The 23,884-nt window shown below is 46.0% G+C and overlaps 1 long non-coding RNA gene across 3 annotated transcripts in view; it reads right to left on the reverse strand.

Moving 5' to 3' along the window:
* Nucleotides 1–1,547: 1,547 nt before the first annotated feature.
* LOC146868453 (uncharacterized) overlaps nucleotides 1,548–23,884 on the reverse strand; it is a 92,866-nt gene continuing 70,529 nt past the window's right edge. For all 3 annotated transcript variants that reach the window (XR_014966225.1, XR_014966226.1, XR_014966224.1), the window contains 2 exons: nucleotides 2,219–2,486; nucleotides 1,548–1,663 (listed from right to left, as the gene is read on the reverse strand). This is a non-coding gene — a long non-coding RNA (uncharacterized LOC146868453). The remainder of the gene's footprint in view (nucleotides 1,664–2,218; nucleotides 2,487–23,884) is intronic.

Here is a 23,884-nt window from a genome sequence, read left to right on the forward strand (position 1 = left end):
GAGGGAGAGATGGAAGGGGATGAGGGAGGAGGGACGGTGGGGAAGAGGGAGGAAGGGGAGGAAGAGGGAGGAGGGAGGGAGAGGAAGAACAGAGAGGGGGGAGGAGGAGGGGGAGACGAGAGGAAGAGGGAGGAGGGAGGGAGGGAGGAGAGGAAGGGAGGGAGGGAGGGTGGGAGGGAGGGAGGGAGGGAGGGAGGAGGAGGAGGAGGGAGGGGAGGAGGAGGGAGGGTGGGAGGGTGGGAGGGTGGAAGGGAGGGGGAAGAGGAGAGGGAAGGCAGAGGAGGAGGAGGAGCAGAGGGAGGGAAGGAGGGAGGGAGAGAGGGGGGAGGAGAAGGAGAGGAAAGGCGGAGGAGGAGGAGGAGGAGAGGGAGGGAGGGAGAGAGGGGGGAGGAGAAGGAGAAGGAGAGGGAAGGAGGAGGTGAGAGGAGGAGGAGGGGGAGAGGGAGGGAGGAGAGAGAGAGGGAGGGAGGAGGAGGAGGTGGAAGGGAGGGAGAGGGAGGGAGAGAGGAAGGGAGGGAGGGAGGAGGAGGAGGAGGAACTTCTCTCCTCTCACAAAACTTTCTCCTCCCTTCCCCTCTCCTCTCCTGCTGTCCCTCTTCTGCCACTTGCCAATATTGGTTTTGCCAATGCCAGATGATTTTACAATTTTTATAGCATTGGCAAAACCAAGTCAGTGGTCAGTCAAGCTTCAATTTGAAAGTATAGAAAATAAAATAATTATTGAAAGTATAGAAAACAAAGTATGGAAAAAAAGTGAAAGTATAAAAAATAACATTTTATACAGGTTTGTTGGAAAGAATGTTGGGATCCTCCCAACTGATAGGGCCACAAAGACATAAGGTTCACTGATTGCAATTACTTTTTTTGTTTGCTTGTCTCATCTTTGCTGCACAGAAGCAGATGTCGTGGAATCAGAAAAATGGCTCCTCGCAGCAGCTCACTTATTTACCTATTCATTCATCCAGGCTCTGTCTGACCCATTCATTCATGCACTCACTCTTTTGATTTGCTGTAGTGTAATGATGCGAAATTGCAGCAAAATTAGGAGAGACTACAAGAGACGAGTAAGACAGCATTTAGCGCTATTTCATTAGTGCAATATGCACAATCGCATCCAAAATGAACCGGAGGATGCATTTTGTGCTAAGCAAAAAAACACTAAATGCAACAGAACACGAATCGCAACAGCTAGCCCCTGCTCACACTCTCTAATGTTGTTGTTCCTGTGCTCCTGAAGTAGGATTTTTCTACCAAATTACTCATAATTTTAAAACTGCAGCAATCCAGTAATTTTCAGTCAAACGAATAATGCAGAATTAGTGAAATTACTCCAATTGCTCTGCCATAATTAAAATTTGGCCCAGGTCTTAGATTCCATACACACACAAAATGTCCAATCTACGAAGAAGCCAGCTGTGTTGACTTTGCAATGTTTGCTCCATACTCATGCTTACTTTATACGGTATGCATTTTGTTAGTGTCTTTATACATATCGGTATCCGAGGAAATTCTACTATTATAGATAAAATAAAGCGAGGAGGTCCTATGCGAGGCTGAATGATGGCGTCATTTATTGGAAACAACAAACGAAAAAACACAATTCGGTATGTTGAGGGTATGGGCGTCTTCTGCTTCTCGGGTGTTGCTGGTGGGTCTTCCACTCCTTGTAGGGTTACGATGTGGCACAATCCCCGGAGTAGGCAGTAAAACGAAAGAAAGAAGAGAAGGCGGTCAATGTATCTATCCTTGAAATGACAGATAACGTGAAGTGTCTCACATTCCACCACCGTAGCGTGAAGGGTACCAAGAGGGAAGTGAGGGTAAAACAAAAGGAAAACTAATGTGTAGAAAACAGGAGCAGTCAAAGAAATAAAGGGGCAGAATGATGTTCCAACCGCAACCAAACCAAAAGTGACCTTTCCTTCTGGTCAGATTACAACTTTGTCTCCTTGGTAACTCAGAAGGCTATCAAGTTCTTCGTGAACACCTACAAGCGCAGCCCAACCGTGTGGCTTTTACAGACATGCGCAAGGGTTTAGGCGATTCGTTTTCGGGCGTGCAGAAAAGTGCCAAGGGGTGGGGGGGTGGGGGGGGTGATGGGGCTAGTGAGGTGTCAGGAGAAAAACGTGCCCGCTTATACTACGCCGTGTCCCTGGAGTCCCGTAGACTCACCTCCCCCCTCCCTTCCTTGTACTATCCCCTGCCCTGTCCCACGTACCGCTGTGGCTGCTGCTCTCCGGAGCTGCGGTGGCATAGAAGCGTCCTCTGGGGGTGTCCACCACTCTTCGGACCACTCCTCCCGATCAGCGCTGCCTCTTTCCTCGTCTGGCGGGGTTTCCTCGTCTGCTTCTCTTCCGGGTTTTTGGCGTCCTTTGGTCGTCTCCACAACGGTCTTCACTCCCTCCATTTTCAACAGTAGCCCCCGCCTCTTGAGTCCATGAGGCCCCTTGTGATTGGCGGCCATCTAGAAGGGGGCGTTCCCGTTCCTGTGGGTGAGAAGGGCTGAATAAATTTAACCCTTTCCAAGCTGCGCTCTGGTCGGCAAAAAGCATCCTCGCTATGTCAGGGGATTGAAAGGGGGGCATTGGCGGGGTGATATCCTGATCTTCCTCACATCCCCCTTCCCTAACATTCTTGCTAGCAAGATCAAAGTCAAGAGTATATCGGGATAAATAATCAGCATTGGTTTGGTCCCTGCCCTTCCGATGTTTAGTGTTGAACCTATAGGGCTGTAACGCAAGGACCCCCTAAGTATTCTGTCGTTATGCCCCTTGTTCCTAGATAGCCACTCTAATGGAGCATGGTCGGGGAACAAGGTGAATTCCCTCCCCTCAAGGTAGTATCGAAGGGAGTCGACTGCCCATTTAATGGCGAGCGCCTCATTTTCAATAACCGCATAATTCTTTTCCCGGGGAAATAGTTTCCGGCTTATGTAGAGGATGGGCCTCTCTTGTCCCTGGGGGCCTACTTGCGACAACACTGCTCCTATGCCCGTGTCGGATGCGTCTGTTTGCAATATAAATGGTTGAGTGTAGTTGGGACTTAACAATACCGGATGACATGTCAAGGCTTGTTTTAGCTGTTGGAAGGCTTGGAGGAGAGGGGGAGATGGATGTCTCAGCTCCTTTTCTGTTGCCACACTCTTTTGTAATAAATCCGTCAAGGGGAAAGCTGTCTGGGAAAAGTTGGTGATGAAACGGCGGTAGTAACCAAGGACCCCAAGAAATGCTCTTAACTCCCTTTTGGTCCTAGGGAATGGGATGCTGGAAATGGCCGCTACCTTCTCTGTTTGTGGTTTTATATAACCCTCCCCTAAAAGGTATCCCAGATATTTTATGGACTGACCAGCCAGTTTACTTTTAGTGGGATTTACAGTTAAACCAGCTTCTTTTAGTGCTTGTAGCACTGTCTTTAAGTGGGTGAGATGTTCTAGCCAGGTGGAACTGTGGATGAAGATATCGTCTAGATAAGCCACCGAAAACTCAGAACAGGGTCTTAATATTGCGTTCATCAAGTGTTGGAAGGTGGCAGGAGCCCCATAGAGACCAAAAGGAAGAACGGTAAAATGGTATAGCCCGCTCGGTGTTGAAAAAGCCGTTTTCTCCCGGTCTCCAAGCCGTAGGGGCACCTGCCAACATCCCTTGCATAGATCTAGGGTGCTGATATATCTGGTGGTCCCCAGGCGTTCTACCAACTCATCGACTGTCGGGAGTGGGTAGTGGTCAAAACAGGAGATCTTGTTCACTTCCCGAAAGTCGATACAAAACCGGATGGATCCATCCGGTTTGGGCACTAAGATGATTGGTGAATTCCATTCACTATTCGAAGGTTCGATGATGCCCATCTGTAGCACCTCGTCCTCTATCGCCCGTCTACGGGACTCTGGAACGCGATAGGGACGTAGCTTCATTTCCTGTTTGGGAAGGTCACAATGGCATGTTCTATCAAGATGGTTTTGCCTGGCTGCAAGGAGAACACCTCCTGTAGTGGTCGTAATTCTCTTTTCTGACTTTCTGGGAGGCCATGGTCTATGCATTGTAGAAACAATGGATCGGGTCTTCATACAAATCCTACCTGAACTGGGATGGCCCCCTCCCACTTCTTAAGGAGATTGACATGATATATTTGTTTTCTATCTCTTTTCTGGGGGTCTAATTCTAGGCGATATGTTACTGGAGTAACTTTTTCTATAATGCGGTAAGGACCCTGCCATTACCCTAGCAACTTGTGATCGGAAGATGGTATCATTAAAAGAACATAGTCGTCTACTTGCAAAGTACGGGTTTTGGCTTTCTTATTGTATTCTTTTGTCTGGTATGACTGGGCTTGTTCGAGGTGGGTTTGGAAAATGTTGCGGATTTGGCTCAGATGGGTTTTTAGGTTGAGCACATATTCCGGGAGGGGTCTCGCCCCTTCTGGTTCTTCTTCCCACTCTTCCTTTAACATATCAAGTAATGTGCGAGGTTGTCGGCCGTAAAGCAGTTCGAAGGGGGAGTACCCAGTGCTCTTTTGGACTTTGCAATGTATTGCAAAGAGAGCCAGAGGGAGCATATCTTCCCATTTCCGGGTTTCGAGGTCCAGAAGTTTTTTTAGGGTTGTCTTGAGGGTAGCGTTATAGCGTTCCACCAGCCCGTCAGTTTGAGGGTGGTACGCTGAAGTGCGGATCTGTTTGATGTTCAGGGAAAGGCACACCTGCTTCATGAGGCGAGACATGAAAGGGGCTCCTTGAGCTGTAACCAATTCCCGGGGAAAACCTACTCTTGAAAAGATGGAAATCATGGCTTTGGCTATCTGTGAGGCGTTAGGTTGATGCAGAGTCACAGCTTCAGGAAAGCGGGGGGCATAATCGACCAACACTAACACGAATCTGCATCCACCAAGTGAGGGCAATAAGGGGCCTATAATGTCCATACCCACCCGGGAAAAGGGTCCCTGTATAATAGGTAAGGGCCGTAGGGGTGCTCGTGAAGGCAAAGTCTGACTGTTCTTTGGCAAATGACACATTCTCTACAGTATTTCCGTACCTGGGAAAATATACCAGGCCAATAGAACTTCTCCAATATCGTCTTTTCCGTTTTCTCCTCCCCAAAGTGACCTCCTAACAAGTGACTGTGGGCTAAGAATAAAACCTTTTCTCTGTATGGTTGGGGCACCAGCAGTTCTGTCGGTAACCCCCTCCCACCCTTACGATACAACAGGTTTTTGTGGATAAAAAACTGGGGACCTACTTGTTCAGGATCTTCTTCGTTGGTGGCCTTGTTCCAGGCCTCCCGCAAAGCTGGATCGTCCCGCTGGGCCTCCTGAAACCCCCGTTCGTATTGCCATACCAGTGTCTCCTTACTTTGTGTTAGAGCGACCCTTGTCCAGTTCCTTTTCTCCCTCTTTTTTTGTTTGCCGCTTTTCCTCTGCTTCCCTGGGATCATGTCTGGTTCTGTCTTTTGTGCTAAGGGTGCTGAGTGCTGACCTCCTCCATTCTTCCCCTTCCACCCAGGTTTCCTGTATCATTGTAGGCATGTGGGGATAGTCGTTACCCAAAACTAATGGTTCAGTTAGGCGGGGAATAAGACCTACTCTCAATGCTTCATGGAGGGATCGTGTTGGACCTCGATCTCTGTGGTGGGGTTTTGCCGGCTGTCCCCATGCACACACTGAATGGTGACATACCCTGTAGGCCTCTTTGACCTTCCCGGAATGGCTTGGGGTTGAATGACACTTTGTAAACAGCCAGTGTCGATTAAAGCATGCCTTTTCTCCCCATTAACCTGTACTGCTCTATGATAGGGACGACTTGCTCCTGCAGCACCGCAGTAATAGTTACGCACTAGTCCTACCTCCATGGGTTCATCCTTTTGGGGGCAAAAACGGGCTATATGGCCTATGTTTCAACAATTGTAACATTGTGGTCCTGGTTGGGTAAGGAGCCGGGGTGGTGGTATGGAGGGCCCTGGGAGAAGTGTAACGGTTTCGGGTTTGGGTGAAGGTTGGGGGGTTTTGTTCATTCTCAGAGGGGCTCCGGGGTGTTTCCAGTGGTAGTCTTCTCGCCCTCTTTGGGGTTCTTGGGCCCTATAAAAAGCACTAGCGATCTCAATGGCTCGGTCTAGGGTTAGGCCAGTATGTTGTCTAACCCACTTTTGCATGTTTGGGTACAGGGAAGACAAATACTGTTCTAGGTAAACCTTTTCCATGATTTCATCCTTGGTGGACTGTAGGGGTTTTAACCACCGGTCAGCCATGTCCCGGACTCTATAAGCTAAGGCCCGAGGGGTTCCGTGAAGGCCTTCCTTGAGTTGTCGTAGGCGTAAGCGGAAGGTCACATCGTCAATGCCCATTCTCTCTAATATGCTTTTTTTTACGCCATCGTAAGGAGTAAGACCAAATGGGTTAACGGCTTGGTATGCCGCCAGGAGATCTCCGGTTAGTAAAGGTCCCAGATATTGTCCCCATTTGTCCTGGCCCCATCCGGCAGCTCTTGCCATACGCTCGAAATTTGAAAAGAAAAAATCGGGGTCTTCTCCTTCCACATATTTCTGTAGGACCACTGAGGAGAACCCCATGGTACTCTTTTGTTGGCTGAGGGTGTCTGCCAACTTCCCTATAACGGTCTCTTGGGTTTGACTCTGTTCTGCAAGTGACTTTTGCATCTTCTCCCGGTCCTCCTCAGCTACAGACAGGAACTTCTCCATACACCGTTTCAGCTTTTCTTGGCTCTCAGCCATCTTTCTTATCACTGTCTCCATTTTCCCGGATCCCACTTCTGACACCAGGTGTGAGAGGGAAGGGCGGAAAATAAACCAAGGAGGTCTTATGTGAGGCTGAATAAAGGTGTCATTTATTGGAACCAACAAAAGGAAGGAAAAAAAGTCCAAAACAATTCGATATGTTGAGGGTATGGGCATGTGGCGTGGAGGATAAGGAGACAGGGAGACCGAGAGTAGTTGGAGCAAACATGTGGTTTATTGTATGAGGCCTTTAGTTAACACAAGGAACAAAAGAGTCCGATCTTCCATTTGTGGGTCTTCCCTCTTTTACATCAGAGAGTAGGAAATAAGTGGACGAGGCTCCAATCTTCCAATAGCAGCAGATGGCTCTCCGGTCCGTTGCGGTGAGGAGAGAAAATACAAGAAAAGGCCTGATAAGGGGGTGTTTTCTTAAGGAGATACTACACACAAGGAAAGGGGAGTGAGGGACTGAGCACCCGACCGTCACCGTGAGGCATGCTACTACGTCCTACACAGGTGGAAGTTACGCTCTGCTTGGCTTTAATCTATTCAGCCTGGCCGCCCCTCTTCCCGCCTCCCTCTTATTCCACACGGCCCCCAGATGACCCCGTATCTTTTGGAGCCACGACCCTCCTGGGCCGTGGCTGGCTCTCGCGTTTTGCCGAAAAGGGTCTGGCTCCCTCTTTTCACCGGTCCTCGGTGGCGTCCCTTCGGTCTGCTGGGCTCCTGGTTCTGCCTCGACGGAGGTTCCCGGGCTTCCGAACCCTGGTGCTACGAAGAAGGTCTCCGCTTCTCTTTCCGTCCTCCACGATAGCGTTCTAGTCCGCGGCAAGAACGCCAAGGCTTCTGTGTTCGCTTCCATGAAGGGGCGGATATCAGCTGACCAAGGCACGTGATCGGGCCCAGGAGTCGAGGGAAACGGAGTCTTAAAGGGCCAGTGCATCTCGGTTGTTACTGTTGAAGGCTGAAAATAAAGAAGGGGACAAGGTGACAAGTAAGGGGGCATTGGGTCAGCTAACGTAGCGGAGGAGGAGGAGTCCGCTGGCAACACCTCGCAACTGCTTCTCGGGTGTTGCTGGTGGGTCTTCCCCTCCTTGTAGGGTGACGATGTGGCACAATCCCCGGAGTAGGCAATAAAACGAAAGAAAGAAGAGAAGGCGGTCAAAGTATCTATCCTTGAAATGACCGATAACGTGAGGTGTCTCACGTTCCACCACTGTAGCATGAAGGGTACCAAGAGGGAAGTGAGGGGAAAACAAAAGGAAAAGTAATGTGTAGAAAACAGGAGCAGTTAAAGAAATAAAGGGGCAGAATGATGTTGCATCTGCAACCAAACCAAAAGTGACCTTTCCTTCTGGTCAGATTACAACTTTGTCTCCTTAGTATCTCAGAAGGCTTCCAAGTTCTTCGTGAACACCCACAAGCGCAGCCCAACCGTGTGGTTTTTACAGACGTGTGCAAGGGTTTAGGCGATTCGTTTTCAGGCGTGCGGAAAAGTGCCGGGGGGGGGGGGGGTGATGGGGCTAGTGAGGTGTCAGGAGAAAAACGTGCCCACTTATACTACCCGTGTCCCTGGAGTCACGTAGACTCGCCTCCCCCCCTTCCTTGTACTATCCTCTGCCCTGTCCCACGTACCGCTGTGGCCGCAGCGGTGGCATAGAAGCGTCCTCCAGGGGTGTCCACCACTCTTCGGACCACTCCTCCCGATCAGCGCTGCCTCTTTCCTCGTCTGGCTGGGTATCCTCGTCTGCTTCTCTTCCGAGTTTTCGGCATCCTTTGGTCGTCTCCACAATGGTCTTCACTCCCTCCTTAGGTGTTCTCGTCCCGGGCTCCTTCTTGCCGGCATCTTCCGCATTTTCAACAGGAGTCCCCGCCTCTTGAGTCCACGAGGCCCCTTGTGATTGGCGGCCATCTAGAAGGGGGCGTTCCTGTTCCTGTGGGTGAGAAGGGCTGAATAAATGTAACCCTTTCCAATCTGTGCTCTGGTCGGCAAAAGGCATCCTCGCTATGTCAGGGGATTGAAAGGGGGGCATTGGCGGGGTGATATCCTGATCTTCCTCACAAGCAGTCACTCAGAGTATACTGGTTCTGCATGCATTGGTGAGGCACGGGGTAGGTCAGAGAGAAGAACTACATTCTAAATTAATGAACCCGGCGCTGCCCGAGGTAAGACTATTAAGCTGTCATCACCGCTTCACTGTTATAATCGGAGGACAATTACCGTTTGCTTCTTGACACCACCATTAAAGTGGGACAGCATAGTTATCGAAAGCAGACAGAACAAAGAAATTATTCGGTAAGTAACTGCACCCATTTAAAAAAATGGGAAAATCCATTTCCCAAAAACAATATGTGCCTCTTAACTGTGAACCAGGAGAATTAACCGCTTTTCGATGTATTATGAATAATGCAACTCAAAACTGTGGGTAGTTCAAACTACACCTCTTTCAAATCTGAATAAGTGAGTACACTTTTAAGCAATTAAACCTAGATAACCTGACATGTTAATGCCACTAACGCATCTAAACCGATTCTAACAGGGGCGGCTCCTACGGTAAGGCAGAGGAACGTTGTCCTAATGCTTTTCGCAGTGGAAAAACTGAAAAATTAAATGAGAATAGCTTACCCCGGGTGGGTAACTCCGCTCCGCGAGCGGAGTTTCCGTAGTTTTGCCTACTCCACATTCCGTTGCGAATGCGGAGCTTATGCAAAACTCCAACTCCATGGAGTTAGCCGGCCCGCCACCCTCCCAAAGTAATTATAATGTTGAAAAAAAGGCACTTACCTGACATGGCTGCCTCCTCCTCACCATGGCCGCTCTCTTTCCTCACTGTCCTTCTTCTCAGATAACCCCTACGTTTTACATCTCTTGTGTGTGCACGCGCAAGACGTACAACGTAGGGGTATCTAAGAGGAAGGACGGCGAGGACAAGGAAGGAGAGCGGCCATGGCGAGGACGAGGCAGCCACATTAGGTTAGTGCCTTTTTTAAACATTATAATTACTTTGGGAGGAGGGAGGGAGCGGAGTGGAGTTCCAAGGAGTTGTTTTTCAACTCCGTGGAACTCTGCATAGAGGCACTACGCCTGCTCTGCCCGGGCCTAATAATAACTCTATGTTATTATCTTATGTTTTTTTACTGCTGCCTCATCTCCGGGGCAGACCTGCTCACTCTCAGAGCAGGGGGAGGAGTGCTGGGAACTATGTAACTGCACATGAATGTTTGACCATGCAGCGTTGTTATTGGCTATCGGGAGGCTTGGAGCCGGATGCTTCCTGCTTCCTTTGCAGAGTAGAAGGCAAGAAGAGGACCCAGGAGAGGCGGCGCCCGCCGGCAGGTAATTGTTTTTTTGTAACCTCGCCCTTCCTCCCACTCTTCACCCCTCCCCGGCCCAACTGCTGCTTACCTTTGCAGCCGCACCAAATTCCAATCTGGAATTTTGTTACATTCAACTAATACTGGATTATAAAAACTTTACTCCGGGATCCAATTAACTGGATCCCGGAGTAAAGGGTGAAGGGTTTCATTCTAAGTAACAGTCAATGACAGACTCTGAATTATTTTTGACAGACTTGCTCCCCCAAAAAATTGGAAACAAAGAAATATGTAATAGTAAAAGCCAGGGGTTAATTTGTGCCGGTGGTTGTTGGTACCTAATTCTTGGACCGGAAGCCTGTGCACCACCTGCCTTGTCCTTATCCCGATCAGAGAAAAAGAAAGAGCAGATTAGTCCTGGTATCCTGACCCCATAGAACACATAGAGGGGAATTCACTGAAAAAACCTAAGGTTATGGGACGTAATAGTTAGGTTCTCAATTTACTCACACAAAACCATAGAAATTCAGTAGTTACAATTATATTTATAGGTAAACTTATCTAAAGAAACTATAACTCATGCCATTAAGTAACTTAGGGCAACGAGTCATAGTTTCTTAATTTGAGTTTAACTATAAATATAACTATAACTGCTGAATTTCTATGGTTTTGTGCGAGTAAATTAAGAACCTAATTATAACGCCACTGTAACCACTGATCAAGGCATTTGCCGAAACAAGTCTGTGTGCACGGTACATCCAATAAACTAGATACCCCTCCCTGTGAGTGCTAGTCCTCACTGACGATGAGTGCGATATATATATATATATATGTATATATATACAAAATAATATATTCCTTCCTCTCAGGAAATAATTGTCCAGCACTCCCAGGCGGGTTAGGTCACTCAGTTTTCATTTAAATGACAAACATCATCAACGCGTTTCAGCAGTCTCAGCTGCCTTGCTCACGATGTCTGAGCGCCATCATTTTATCCCTAAAATACTCGCTTTCAAAAAGAAAGAACATTGAGGAGGGACTACAAGGATTAAGAAACATTAGCCAGCACGCTTTTTCTGCTACAACGGCGGCATTATTAGAACATGCAAGGTGCACACAAAAACAAATTACAAGGATAGTTCCATTTGTTACAGTTATTACTGCATTTAGCAGCACGGAATTTCCATATTGGTTGTTCAAGTCATACTTGTGCTTTGCCTTCCTGGATTTTTATATCTAGCAGAGACTCCAAGTCCCTTGCAATTATAATCTAGATACCCGGTCAAATTTCACATATCAGTATCTCAGAGAATTTACAAATGAACATCCAATTCTAACTGAACCATGTTTCTGTTTTAACAACCTCTAATTCCTCAGATTATATGTTCTAAATATATTTCAACAGTTTCAAAGCCAACGGGGAGTAAAAAAATATATTTTTCGATTACATATATCGTGAGAATCTTCAATTATTGATATATATATATATATATACATATATATATGTACACACACTGGCAATTTACATATATGTGGAATTAGGTATCAAAAGTTTAGACATACATATCTTCCATATTTTATTTTCAATATTTTGTCCTTGATATTCTGTCTCATGGATTTTCTGGTGTTGATATTCATGGTGCATACCATTTGTGTATAATGAAAATCATTTAAAGAAAAGAGAGGAACCCTTGGTCACCCAAAGGACTAGGATTAAACTGAACATCAAAAAAGGGTGTCCTCTGGGATTTTTTTTAAATAAAACCTTTATGCACACCTGATCACATGTAATCAACCCTAGAAACCAAGACTTGAGGGTAGAGGCTGATCAAATCCGCACACAACAAATGAATATTGTGTCTAATTATTAAATAGTGCACAAAACCAGAGAGTACTCCCCTCTCTACTACCTAAAAAATAGGAACAAGTCCTACAACAACATTCAATGCAAAAGGTTTCAGCACTATGTACATTTATATTGACACGGCATTAATATTCAACGGCAGTAGCTCAATAACGAAGACATCTAACTCAAGATGTATATTTCATAGAGAAATGTTCTTCTTTATTTTTCACAGGTAGAAGTTCTTTACATTTCACATTTCATGTAATCAACCCAACTACATACACACCACAACCACTCAGACAGATCCCCTTTATGAGTGGTTGTGGTGTGTATGTAGTTGGGTTGATTACATGTGATCAGGTGTGCATAAAGGTTTTAGTTAAAAAAATCCCAGAGGAAGCCCTTTTTTGATTTTCAGTATAATGAAAATTGAAAGGACCGGTCTATTTAAAAACATTTGGGTTAAGCCACCTCAATAATGCACCTACATCAAAAATCTGTAAGTACCCCTCAAAGTATAAGTTTACGAGTTTGCAGGATTGTTCTCAACCCATTGTTATTCTAAATTTCATTTAGGTAATTATAAGTACCTACTACTAATTGGTATAATTACACAGATACACCTTATATTTTTACATGACATTCGAAGACCTACACCTCTACACATACAGCTTGTGAGTGACAAGGTAATTGGAAATTAGTTTACTTCTTTAGAACTTCAGAAGTGGTGTGCTGCATGCCTTTGCTTAGGCTCTGATGGGTGTCTGAGTATTGTATCAAGGTATGTGCATACTACCTCACCTCCGCCTACCGAATGGAGCTGGGTCCAGACTGCAGCAGACTTCAATGTTCTACGACAGACTTTGACTTATAAGGAATGTTCCTACGTTAGTGTCTGCAGGCCTCCCCCACCTTTTTCACGTCATCTTTAATGTAATTTCAAGTCTTCTATGCTAGCTATGCTAATTACCACTAGTATCTAACCAGTTCTCTGCCCTCCTTTAGAGCCTTCAACCTACATATCTTTTTCGTCAAGAGCCCATGATCCTGGGTCTTGAGGTAAGCCGCACTGTTTTCCTTTCGCTGACCTTTCTTGATTTATTCACGTGCTGTCCCCCCCCTCCCACGTACAATGCCATTTTAAATCCATCTTTCGGCTATATACATACACTGCTATTGTGTTTTTTTAATGAGTAAACAAATGCATAGGTTCTCTACAAATTTTACTATTTCAGCTTATACTTTAGAAGAAAGCCTCCACTGACCCCAAAGATCTCAAATATTATCTTCCGAACTCCATGCTCCCCTTCCGGGCCAAACATCTCGAGAAAGCCATCCACCAGCAGAACACTGACTTCCTGGAATAAAACCACCTACTGGACACCTCTCAATCAGGATTTCATGCCAACCACAGCACTAAGACCATGCTGATTGCTGCCATAGGTAACATTGTAACATTCCTTGACCAAGGGAAAAACGTGACCATGATCCTCCTTGACCTCTCCGTGACGTTCGACACAGTCTTCACAACACCTTCATCAATAGACTCCATAACATAGGCATACGCCAAGACGCCTCACTTCACTCCACACCCAAAGACATCATATGGGGTATACCACAAGTATCATCTCGCAGCCACACCCTGTTCAATATCTACTGTACCCCCCTCGCAGACGTCATCAAATCCCACAGACTCAACATAATCTCCTATGCAGACGACCCTCAACTGATCCTCTCGCTCACCGAGGACCCCGCCAATGCCAAAAGCAACTTCTGCAACACCATGACAAACGTAGTCAAATGGATGAGAGACAACTGCCTCCAACTCAACTCTGAAAAAATGGAAGTACTGATCTTCGGTTAGAACACTTCTGCATAGGACCACAGCTGGTGGCCTGCAGGTCTCAGACCCACACCGATCATGCATGCAATCTCGGCATCATCCTCGACAGCCAACTGACCATGAAACGACAAGTTAACGCAGTCGCCTACTTCTGCTTCGACACACTTTGCATGCTCCGCAGAATCTGCAGATAGTTCTCAACCAACACCAGCAAGACCGTCACTCAGGCCCTCATCAATAACCCACAAGGAGATGATGGCCGGACTGCTGAAACTCTTCAGATACTCACCCCCAGTCACAAATCTGGGTTGAATCCATCATCATTTTTTAGCTCACGTCGCCATCCCAATTCAGACCCAGATATATGCAAATCAGTCTTGACCCTGTTCCCTATGGGAACAGTACAGCCCGAACTGCCAAGCCAGGTCTTCCCTGGACCAGAAACAAGCCTCCTGAGACCTGTTTCAGGGTAACACCCCTCATCAGCCAGGCTAGCTTGAATCCAGAGGCAAAATCAGCAAGCTACCCACATCTGGGCATACCCTGCCAACTTAGAACGAACAAAGTAAACACAAGGAGATGCTGGACAGAGCGCTGAAAGTTTCTAGACACTCACCCCCAGTAACAGATCTGGGTTGAATCCATCATCGTTCTTTAGCTCACTTCACCATCCCAGTTCAGACCCAGCTATATGCAAATCAGTCTTGACCCTGTTCCTTATGGGAACAGTCCAGCCCGAACTGTCAAGCCAGGCCTTCCCTGAACTGGAAACAAGCATCCTGGGACCGGTTTCAGCGGAACACCCCTCATCAGCCAGGCTAGCTTGAATCCAGTGGCAAAGTGAGTAAGGGGCCCACGTCTGGGCATACCCTGCCAACTTAGGGCGAACAAAGCAAACACAAGGAGATGATGGACGGAGCGTTGAAACTTTTTAGACACTCACCCCCAGTCACAGATCTGGGTTGAATTTATCATCGTTCTTTAGCTAATTTCACCACCCCAGTTCAGACCCAGCTTTATGCAAAACAGTCATGACCCTGTTCCTTATCGGAACAGTCAAGCCCAAACTGCCAAGTCAGGTCTTTCCTGGACTGGAAACAAGCATCTTGGGACTGGTAACAGGATAACACCCCTCATCATCCAACAACCACCTCAACTAGGGCAAAGCCCTTTACACTGGCATCTCCATCCAGCTCCTCAGAAGACTCTAGACCATACAGAAAATCGTGGACAGACTCATCCTGGAATTCCCCAAACATACCACCAATGCCCCCCACTTGAGAAACATGCACTGGCTTCCCATCCAGAAAAGATGCCAGTTCAAAATCATCGTGCACGCCTACAAAGCCCTCCTTGACCTAGGACCGGCCTACCTCAACCATAGACTGAACTTCCCCCAACCTGCCAGAGATCTACGCTCCTCCTCCGTCACCCTCCCACACACCTGCATCCGCTGTACCCACAGTGGCGGCCGCTTTTTTTCCTACATTGCAGCTAAGACCTGGAATGGCCTCCCCCTCCAGCTCATTATGGCCCCGTCGCTGGCAGACTTCAGAAAGAGACTAAAGATCTGGCTCTACGACAGAGACACAGCATCCATATACCCCTAGGGGTGACAGAGTTCCGCTTTACAAATGCTGATTGATTGATGAGAACTTTTCAGATAAATAAAACAAGTAGACCTTCAAGTAACTTATTAGTTCCTTTAACAGCTCTTATGGTAAACCGTGACTTACTTTTTTACAATGCATGTTTGTTTAGCACTTTGGGCTGCTCCTCTCTCGACATTATGTCTATGTTGTATATGGACTTTAATGTTTAAAAAGCCCTCCACACGCTAATCTCTCCTACTATTTGCTACTCTTGCTAATATTTACATAGACACCTTCCGCACCTGCTGGGGTACCAGGTACAACCCCCCACGGGGTTTAGCATGAGTGGTTTATTGCTGGATGTACGTGCTCACTACTTTCGCCCAGTGACTGCACTTTTTACTATGATTTACTATGAAACCCTTTTTTTCCCCCTCTTCTCCTTTGTCTATCTCCAACCATCACCCTGACTATTCCAATTCCTATCCTTGATGATTGATGATGTCTGTGCTCCTTTTTTTAACTGTGAAATCTATTTGCAAACCTCAATCTCTGGAACTCATATGTATATGCTACAAAATGACACAAATATTACTAACCATATACGCACCTCTAACCTCTTGTTGTTTTATAAGATGGATGCAATTTCAAACCATACCTATTGGGTGTCTATTTCCATATGCTTATGTGCTCATAATTTGGGTCAATTGTGTTGTTTTCAAATGCATTTTCCCTAATTTGCCTTTACACATTATATTGATTAACACCTCCACATTGGGTCATCCTTCCTCTCTATGTAATATACTATTTCTAATCTTCGCTCTTTGCCTTGGCCTTTACACAATCCTACATACAACTTGACCATTCTGTGATTTGGGTACCCAATCTGTTCCACTTAAACTCCCTATAAATAATTTTACATCTTTGAACTCCATCTGGCACGGAAACCCTCATTCTGACCTTGAACCTGATCTCACTAACTGTTCCTCATGTTTTCTCTATCATGAAAACACCCCTACTAACCAGGGACATCTTAAGGATTTTGGGGGCCCTAGGCCAAACGTGTTTTGGGGGCCCCTGTTTGGGACAATTTTAAATTTATGATCCAATTTCAGCTCTTTCATGCGCTCTTTGGCCAGGTCACTGAAAGTGTTAAGGCACACTAGCCCAAATTCTATTTGTGTTTACACCTAATATTCAGGGCTAGTGATGTGTGTTTTCAATATTGTAACACAGCAGCAGCTCACTAATATTACTGGAAATAATCCTTGTGACACCCTGCCATTTTTTTCATTTGCGAGGTCCTGTTTTGATCTAAAAGACACTTTTATATGAATGCTGCATGAAACAAACACACAACTTCTCTGCAAAATGTCTGTAATAGACTCACACATCACCCACATTAAGAGTAAATGTAAGGAAAACAGTACTTAAAACAATCTGATTAAGACTTATTCAAGGTCATCAGGGCAGGACTCTCTGCAGAACAGAACTGTCTCTATGGGGGGGGGGGGGGGGGAGGCTAGGCTGAATGACTGAGGCCCTGGGCCAGAGCCCACTTTGCCCATGCCTTAAAACATCTCTGCTACTAACAGCCTTGAGAAAGCCTTTGCAAGAACAATAATAATAATAATCAGAATTTACCAAATTCAAACCAACAGCTTAATTTTCTTGTATCCATTGGGAAATCGCATCAAAACCAGAAAACTGTGTTCAGCTCTGTCCACCTTCTTTTAACAACTAATAGAAAACAAGTCACATTATTTCTAAGAGTGTGAATCTGATGTGATCCAGTCTTATTTTAGTTTCACTTTTTACCTGAACAGTATGGAGACCAGTGAGGCAGGGTCTCTTTTCTCAGGATGCTAAATGATGTTTTGCACTGAGGCCTTACTGAGGAGTATCTCTCGAAGAGCATCTTGTCCTGTGGACCAAGCAGCGATAGCTCACAAATGCTAACATTTGCAGACATGCATTGAGCTGAAGGTATTCCAAATGTTATGCTAGCCCGAAAGCTGTGCTGTGTTCAGCCTCCTGCCAATAATCTTGTGAACTTTGATAATGACTAACTATCCAGTTGAGTAGTGCATGGCCTAGAACTCGTTAGATACTTTGAACATCCTTTGTTTGCACAGTTGATGATGCAGCGTTTCTGATTACTATTTGTATCCTTCGCCATGGTAAATGTTTGTAGGTGATAACGGGGTAAATTCTCAACAATAAAGCCAATAGTGCAACTATATAATCTCGTTCGATCGTGTGCAGGCCAGCAACTTGGGGCCTAATATGCCCTTCTTCACAGTCGGAAACCAGAAATGTGCAACGTGGTCACCGACTGGTTAATGAACCGCGATGTAATTTGAATTGTGACATATGTGCTAATAGATTGCACAACAGAATGGCCATTCACAGGAGTTTGCAAAACAACCTGTCTAATGAATATTAATTAAACTGGTCACGTTTCGCGAACTTGTGAATAGGTGTGAATGAAGGGATGGTGGGATGCAAAGGAGAGCAGATCAGAATCCCTGCATCTGCGTTTCCCAAACGGGAAACACTGTTGTTTTAAAAGCAGCTCCTGCCCATTAAACAGACAAATGCTGCTTAAGACAAGCACTGCTAAAGCCAATAGGTCTCGCCTAGGCAAGAGCTATTGCCTTTGCCAATGTGTTTTAGCCATGTTGTACACCAGTGTGGCTGCTGTTCAGCATGGCTAAAAGTTAATGGAGTATAGGAGAGTTTTGAGAAGTGGAGTGTCATAAAGTAGAGTGTTGGGGAGTAGAGTGTGGTGTTATGAAGTGGCATAGAGAGTCGAGGGGTGGAGTGGTGTAGAGTTGAGTAGTGTGGAGTGAAGTGGAGTGTCATAGAGTGGCATAGAGTGCAGTGGCATAGTGCTGTGGAGTGATGTGTAGGGAGTAGAGTGTCAGAGTGGTAGGGCGAAGTTTGGAGTAGATTGTCAGAGTTGAGTGGTGTAGAGTGGAGTACAGTGTCACAGTGGAGTAGAGTGTCGTAGAGTGGAGTGGCATATAGTGTTGTAGAGTGGTATAGAGGAGAGTGGAGTGGCTTAGAGGATGTTGCGTAGAATGTTGTAGAGTACAATGATATAGAGCGGAGTAGAGGTTCATAAAGTGAAGTGGAGTTTAATGGAGTATAGAATCTTAGAGTGGAGGGTTGTAGAGTGACCCAGAGGGAAGTGGCATAAAGTACCGTGGTCCAGAGTAGATTGGCATAGAGTGCAGTAGCTTAGAGTGCATTGGTTTTGAGTAAAGTGGTGTAGACTGCATTGGCGTAGAGTGCAGTAGCGTAGAGTGGTGCAGCGTAAAGTGGTACGGAGTAGAGTAGAGAAGAGTGGAGTAGTGCAGCATAGATTGCAGTGGCAAAGAGTACAATGGCATAGATTGGAGTGGTGCAGGGTGTGGTGGTGCATAGTGGAGCAGAGTGCAGGGGCGTAGAGTGCAGGGGTGTAGAGTAGATGGTTACAGAGTAGAGTGAAGTGATGGAGGGTAAGGTGGAGTGGTGCAGGATGGAGTGCAGAGGTGTAGAGTAGAGTGGCATAGAGTGCAGTGGCATAGAGTTGCTTAGAGTGCAGTGGCGTGGAGTTTAGTGATGCAGAGTAGACTAGAGTGGCACAGAGTGCAGTGGCGTAGAGTGCATTGGCATAGATATGAGTGGTGCAGAGTAGAGGGCAGTGGCATAGAGTGCAGTGTTGCACAGTATTATAGAGTTCAGTGGCAGAGAGCACAATCTTGCAGAGTAGAGTGTCTTAGAGTGCAGTGTACTAACGTAGAGTGAGGTGGTGTAGAGTACAGTGTTGCAGAGTACAGTGTGAGAGAGAGCAGTGGGTACAGTACAGCGGTGCAGAGTAGAATAAAGTAACATAGAGTGCAGTGATGTAGAGCGCAATGATGTAGAGTGGCATAACCTACGGTGGTGCAAAGTGTTGCAGAGTACAGTACAGTGGTGTAGAGTGCAGTGGTGCAGAGGTAGTTGGCATAGAGTACAGTGGCATAGGGTGCATGGTTTTGAGTATAGTGGTGTAGAGTATATTGGTTAGAGTGTAGTGGCGTAGAGTAGAGTGGTGTAGAGTGGTGAAGCATAGAGTAGAGTGGCATAGAGTACAGTGGTGTAAAGTAGATTGTTTCAGAATGAAAGTATGAATGAATGAAAGTACTTCTAAAGAACGCGGCTACTCAAGAGATGTTGCAGGGCTTTACACAGCCTATCAGGTACAGGAAGCATTAGTTGCTAAAGTCTCATTCGTATTATTTTTTAATTGAAACGGGAGCTGGTCCCAGAAAGAGGCCACCAGAAAGGAGAAGAAAGAGCCCCCTTATATCTTTTTGTTGGAGGGTTGAACAATCAGGCATCTAGCATTGATGGAGCACAGGGATCTCTGGCGACAGTATTGTCAGATCCTCAAGTTCAGGTATTTAGGACCTAAATAGTGACGCCCACAATGAGCAATCAATAAAGCTTTAAAGATAACCCATTTTTTAACAGGAAGCCAGTGCAATTGCTAGCGAAAAACTGGTACTAGAGATCATTTTGAGAGTTTGAACAGTAGTTGAATTGCGCTATTTTGAATCACTTGGAGACGGTGTGTCAGGTAATCAGGAAAGCCAAGATAGAGCTCGTTGGAGTAGTCAAGACGGTATACGATCAGAGCCTGTACTACAGATTTCTCCCCATCCAAAGGAAGAAAGAGCAGACTTTATTTGATGTTCTTAAGATCCTGAGACATGAATTCACTACAGAGGAAATCTGCCTCTTCATAGTCAGGCCGACCTCAAATAGTACCCCAAGTTCCTGGCTCCGTTCATCGAAGGGAGGGAGGGGAGCATTCTGCAGGCAAGCAACCCATCCATCTAGACAAAGGATGAGGGCCCAACAACAGAATTACAGTTTAGTCAGGATTACTCTGAAGGTTATTGCCACTCAGCCAACCCATGACTGCTTTAATACAGGCAACGAAGGACCTCTTCGCTTCTGACGAGTCTTTTGTACAAGAAAAGCAACTGTTTGTCTGCTCCATATGAAATGATTTTGATATAAACGACTCCACCCAGACAGCAAGAGGCAACATATAGACATGTAAAAGGGCCATAATGGCTGTGGAGTCCTGAGGGACCCCACAGAGCAGGGCTTTAACTTCTGTACAGTATGGTCTCATCCAGACAGCTTGCTCTCTATACTCAGCCAGTGGAGGGCTGAGCTAGTCACACTAATTGCAGAGAGCTGATGTAGTAAAATCTTGTGAGAGACTGTACCAAATGCTGCAGAGAGATCCAGTGGAACCGAGGCAACATTGTATCCGAGGTCTAGGTTCCACATTAGCAGCTCGGAGATCTCCAGCATTGCTGTCTCCCTGCTATGTCTGGCTCTGAAGCTCGATTGTGAGGCGCGTAACACATTAGAAGTTTCTATGAATTCATAAAGTTGAATATTGACCAGTTTCTCAAGGATCTTTGAGGGAGCTAGAAGCAAGGAAATAGGGTGGAAATTGGATAAACTTGCTGTATCTGAGTTAGGATTTTTCAGAAGGGGAACCACATTAGCTTTTTCGAGGATCTGGGCACAGATCCTGAGCTTAAGGAGGCAGAGAACAGTTCCAGATAAATAGGACAAATTATATCCATATCAGTGACCTGATGCATGATATGTGGGGGGGGAAGGGTCTAAATAAGAGCCAGAGTTGCAACTCAAGAAACAATCTTTTAGGTTGTCTTCCGAAGGTCGTAGAAAGCAGGTGAGCTTATCTCCCACCCCACCTTCTGAGAGGTTGTTAGTGGGTGCCGCCGTATCCCCATCACTTAGAGCATTCACGTTCTGTTGAATCATTACTATTTTTTCCTTAAAAAATTACTCAACTTACTACACAGATTTGCATCTGCAACACAAGGTGGTGCAAATACAGAGGAGCTGGAGAACTGTGAAACAATATTAAACATTTCCTTGGGCCTGTTCTTAGCCTCATTAATCAATTTAGGACAGTGATTGCATGTGGCCAATTTAATATTATTATGATAAGATATCAGAGCTGGCTTATGGAGGGCTTTGTCGTCACTATTGTAGTGACGTTTCTAACTTCTTTCTAGTCTTTTGCAGGATTGTCTTTCTAAAGTTAGTTCTGCTGTAAACTAAGCAGCTAAAGCGAAGCATGCCTTTTTGTGGGACAACCTTTACGGGGCTACCTTATCAGCTGCCATGGTGAGCTAGTTGTCTACTGCCCGATTTGATTTTCTACAGCTGTATCCCCCTAAAGACAGGGCAACATTGACACTAACATTTCCTTTAGATTTGGAATACCAATTTTATTCCAAGCATGAGCCAGCCCATTTGTAGCCTTACTAGGCTCTATGCTATGAATGGGTAGTGGCCAGGAAAATGGTCAAATGAAGTGATCGGACCATACTACTTTCTTAGGGGCTTCCAGGGCAGTAGGTGTATTTGAGAATATTAAACCAATTATGTGTCCAGCCTCATGAGTTGGACCAGATGGAGTCAAAGGGAGATCCATGGCTGTTAGTGTTTTCAGAAGGCATTTAGTCAGAGCGCTGTCAGCCATGTCCATGTGTATATTAAAATCTCGTATTATCAGGAAGTTTGCATCATTAATAATCTTAGGAGCTAGGGCTTGATCAAGAGAATTAATAAAGTCCCCTGTGTACGCTGGTGGGCGGTAAATTACAACCATGACAGGGAGTGTTGGGCAGAGGGCGAACACGTGAAGTGTAAGGCTTCTTCATCCTTTAACTCCTCCACCTGAAATGCCAAACATTCAAGATATATTTTAATACAATTGGAATCCCGCGTCTGCATTTCTCTTTCTTATCTGCATGAATACAAGCGTATGTGTCTGGCAGGGAAAGTTCTAAATCAGGGTTAGGAAGTCATGGTTTCAGAGTAGAGTGAAGTGGCGTAGAGTGGTGTGGCATAGAGTAGTAGCATAGAGTGGTGTGGCATAGAGTGGGAGTGATGCAGTGTAGAGTGGAGTGGCATAGACTGGAGTGGTGTAGAGTGCAGAGGCGAAGTGTGCAGTGGTGCATAGTAAAGTAAAGTGCATTGGCATAGAGTAAAGTGGTGCAGAGTAGAGTACAGAGGCATAGAGTGAAGTGACATAGCTTGCAGTGGTGCAGAGTAGATTAGAGTGGCACAGGGTGCAGTGGCTTAGAGCTGGGTGGTGCAGTGGCATAGTGTGCTGTGGCATAGTGTGCAGTGGCTCAGAGTAGAGTGGTGGAGAGTTCAGTGGCTGAGATTAGATTGTTGCAGATTAGAGTGTTCTGTTAAGTGCAGTGGTGAATAGTTGGGTGGCTTAGAGTGCAGTGGCATAGAGTGCAGTGGCGTAGAGTCGAGTGTTGCAGAGTTGGGTATAGTGGCATACAGTGCAAAGTAGTTGGCATAGTGCAGAGGCTTATTGTGCATTGGTTTCGAGTAAAGTGGCATAGTGTACATTGGCATAGAGTGAAGTGGTATAGAGTGCAGTGGTGTAGAGGGGAGTGGCATAGAGAAGAGTGGGGTAGAATGAAATACTGCGGAGTTGAATACAGTGGTTTAGAGTGCAGTGGCATAAAGTAGATTGTTTTGAAGTTGAGTGTAGCAGCGTAGAGTGCAGTGGCATAGAGTAGAGTGCTGTAGAGTGCAGTATCGTAGAGTGCAGTGGTGCAGAGTGGCTTAGAGTGGGTTGGTGTAGAGTGCAGAGGTGTAGAGTGGAGTAGTGCAGGGTAGAGTGCAATGGCATACAGTGGAGTGATGCAGAGTAGAATGGCGTAGATTGTAGTGGCATGGAGTGCATTGACAGAGTGGTGTAGAGAAGAGTGCAGTGGCGTAGAGTGCAGTTGCTTAGAGTAGAGTGGCATAGAGTTCAGTGGTAGAGAGTGAAGTGTTGAGTAGTAAGCTTTGGAAAGTTCTAAGGTGTAAAATAGAGTGGCATAGAGTGAATTGGTCTAGAGTGCAGTGGAGTAGATTTGTGATGAGTAGGATGACGTTGAGAGCAGTATCATAGAGTACAGTGATGTAGAGTACAGTGGCGTAGAGTGTTGCAGAGTAGAGTAGTAGAATATAGGGGTGTTGATTGCAGTGCTGTAGAGTAGATTGCATAGAGTGCAGTGGCATCCAGTATATTGTTTTTGAGTTGTCGTGTAGAATGCATTAGCATAGAATGCAGTGGTTAGAGTAGAGTGCAGCAGCGTAGAGTAGAGTGGTACAGAGTAGAGTAGAGTAGCCCAAAGTGGAGTGGTGCAGCGTAGATTGCCGTGGGATAGAGTGGAGTGACACAGAATAGATTTTTTCAAAGTAGCATGAAGTGGCGTAGAGTGGAATGGTGCACTGTAGAGTAGAATGGTGTAGGGTAGAGTGCAGTGGCATAGAGTGCAGTGGTTCAGAGTAGATTAGAGTAGTGGAGAGTGGATGGCATAGAATGCACTAGTGCAGAGTGCAGTGGTACTGAATACATTCCATTTGTGTAGAGTGGAATGGAGTAGAATGCAGTGGCGAACAGTGAAGTGATGCATAGTAGAGTAGAGTTGGGTATAGTGCATTGGTGTAGAGTGATCCAGAGTACAGAGGTGTG

The sequence above is a fragment of the Triturus cristatus genome, chromosome 1_2, assembly GCF_964204655.1.
Source record: "Triturus cristatus chromosome 1_2, aTriCri1.1, whole genome shotgun sequence".
NCBI lineage: Eukaryota > Metazoa > Chordata > Amphibia > Caudata > Salamandridae > Triturus > Triturus cristatus.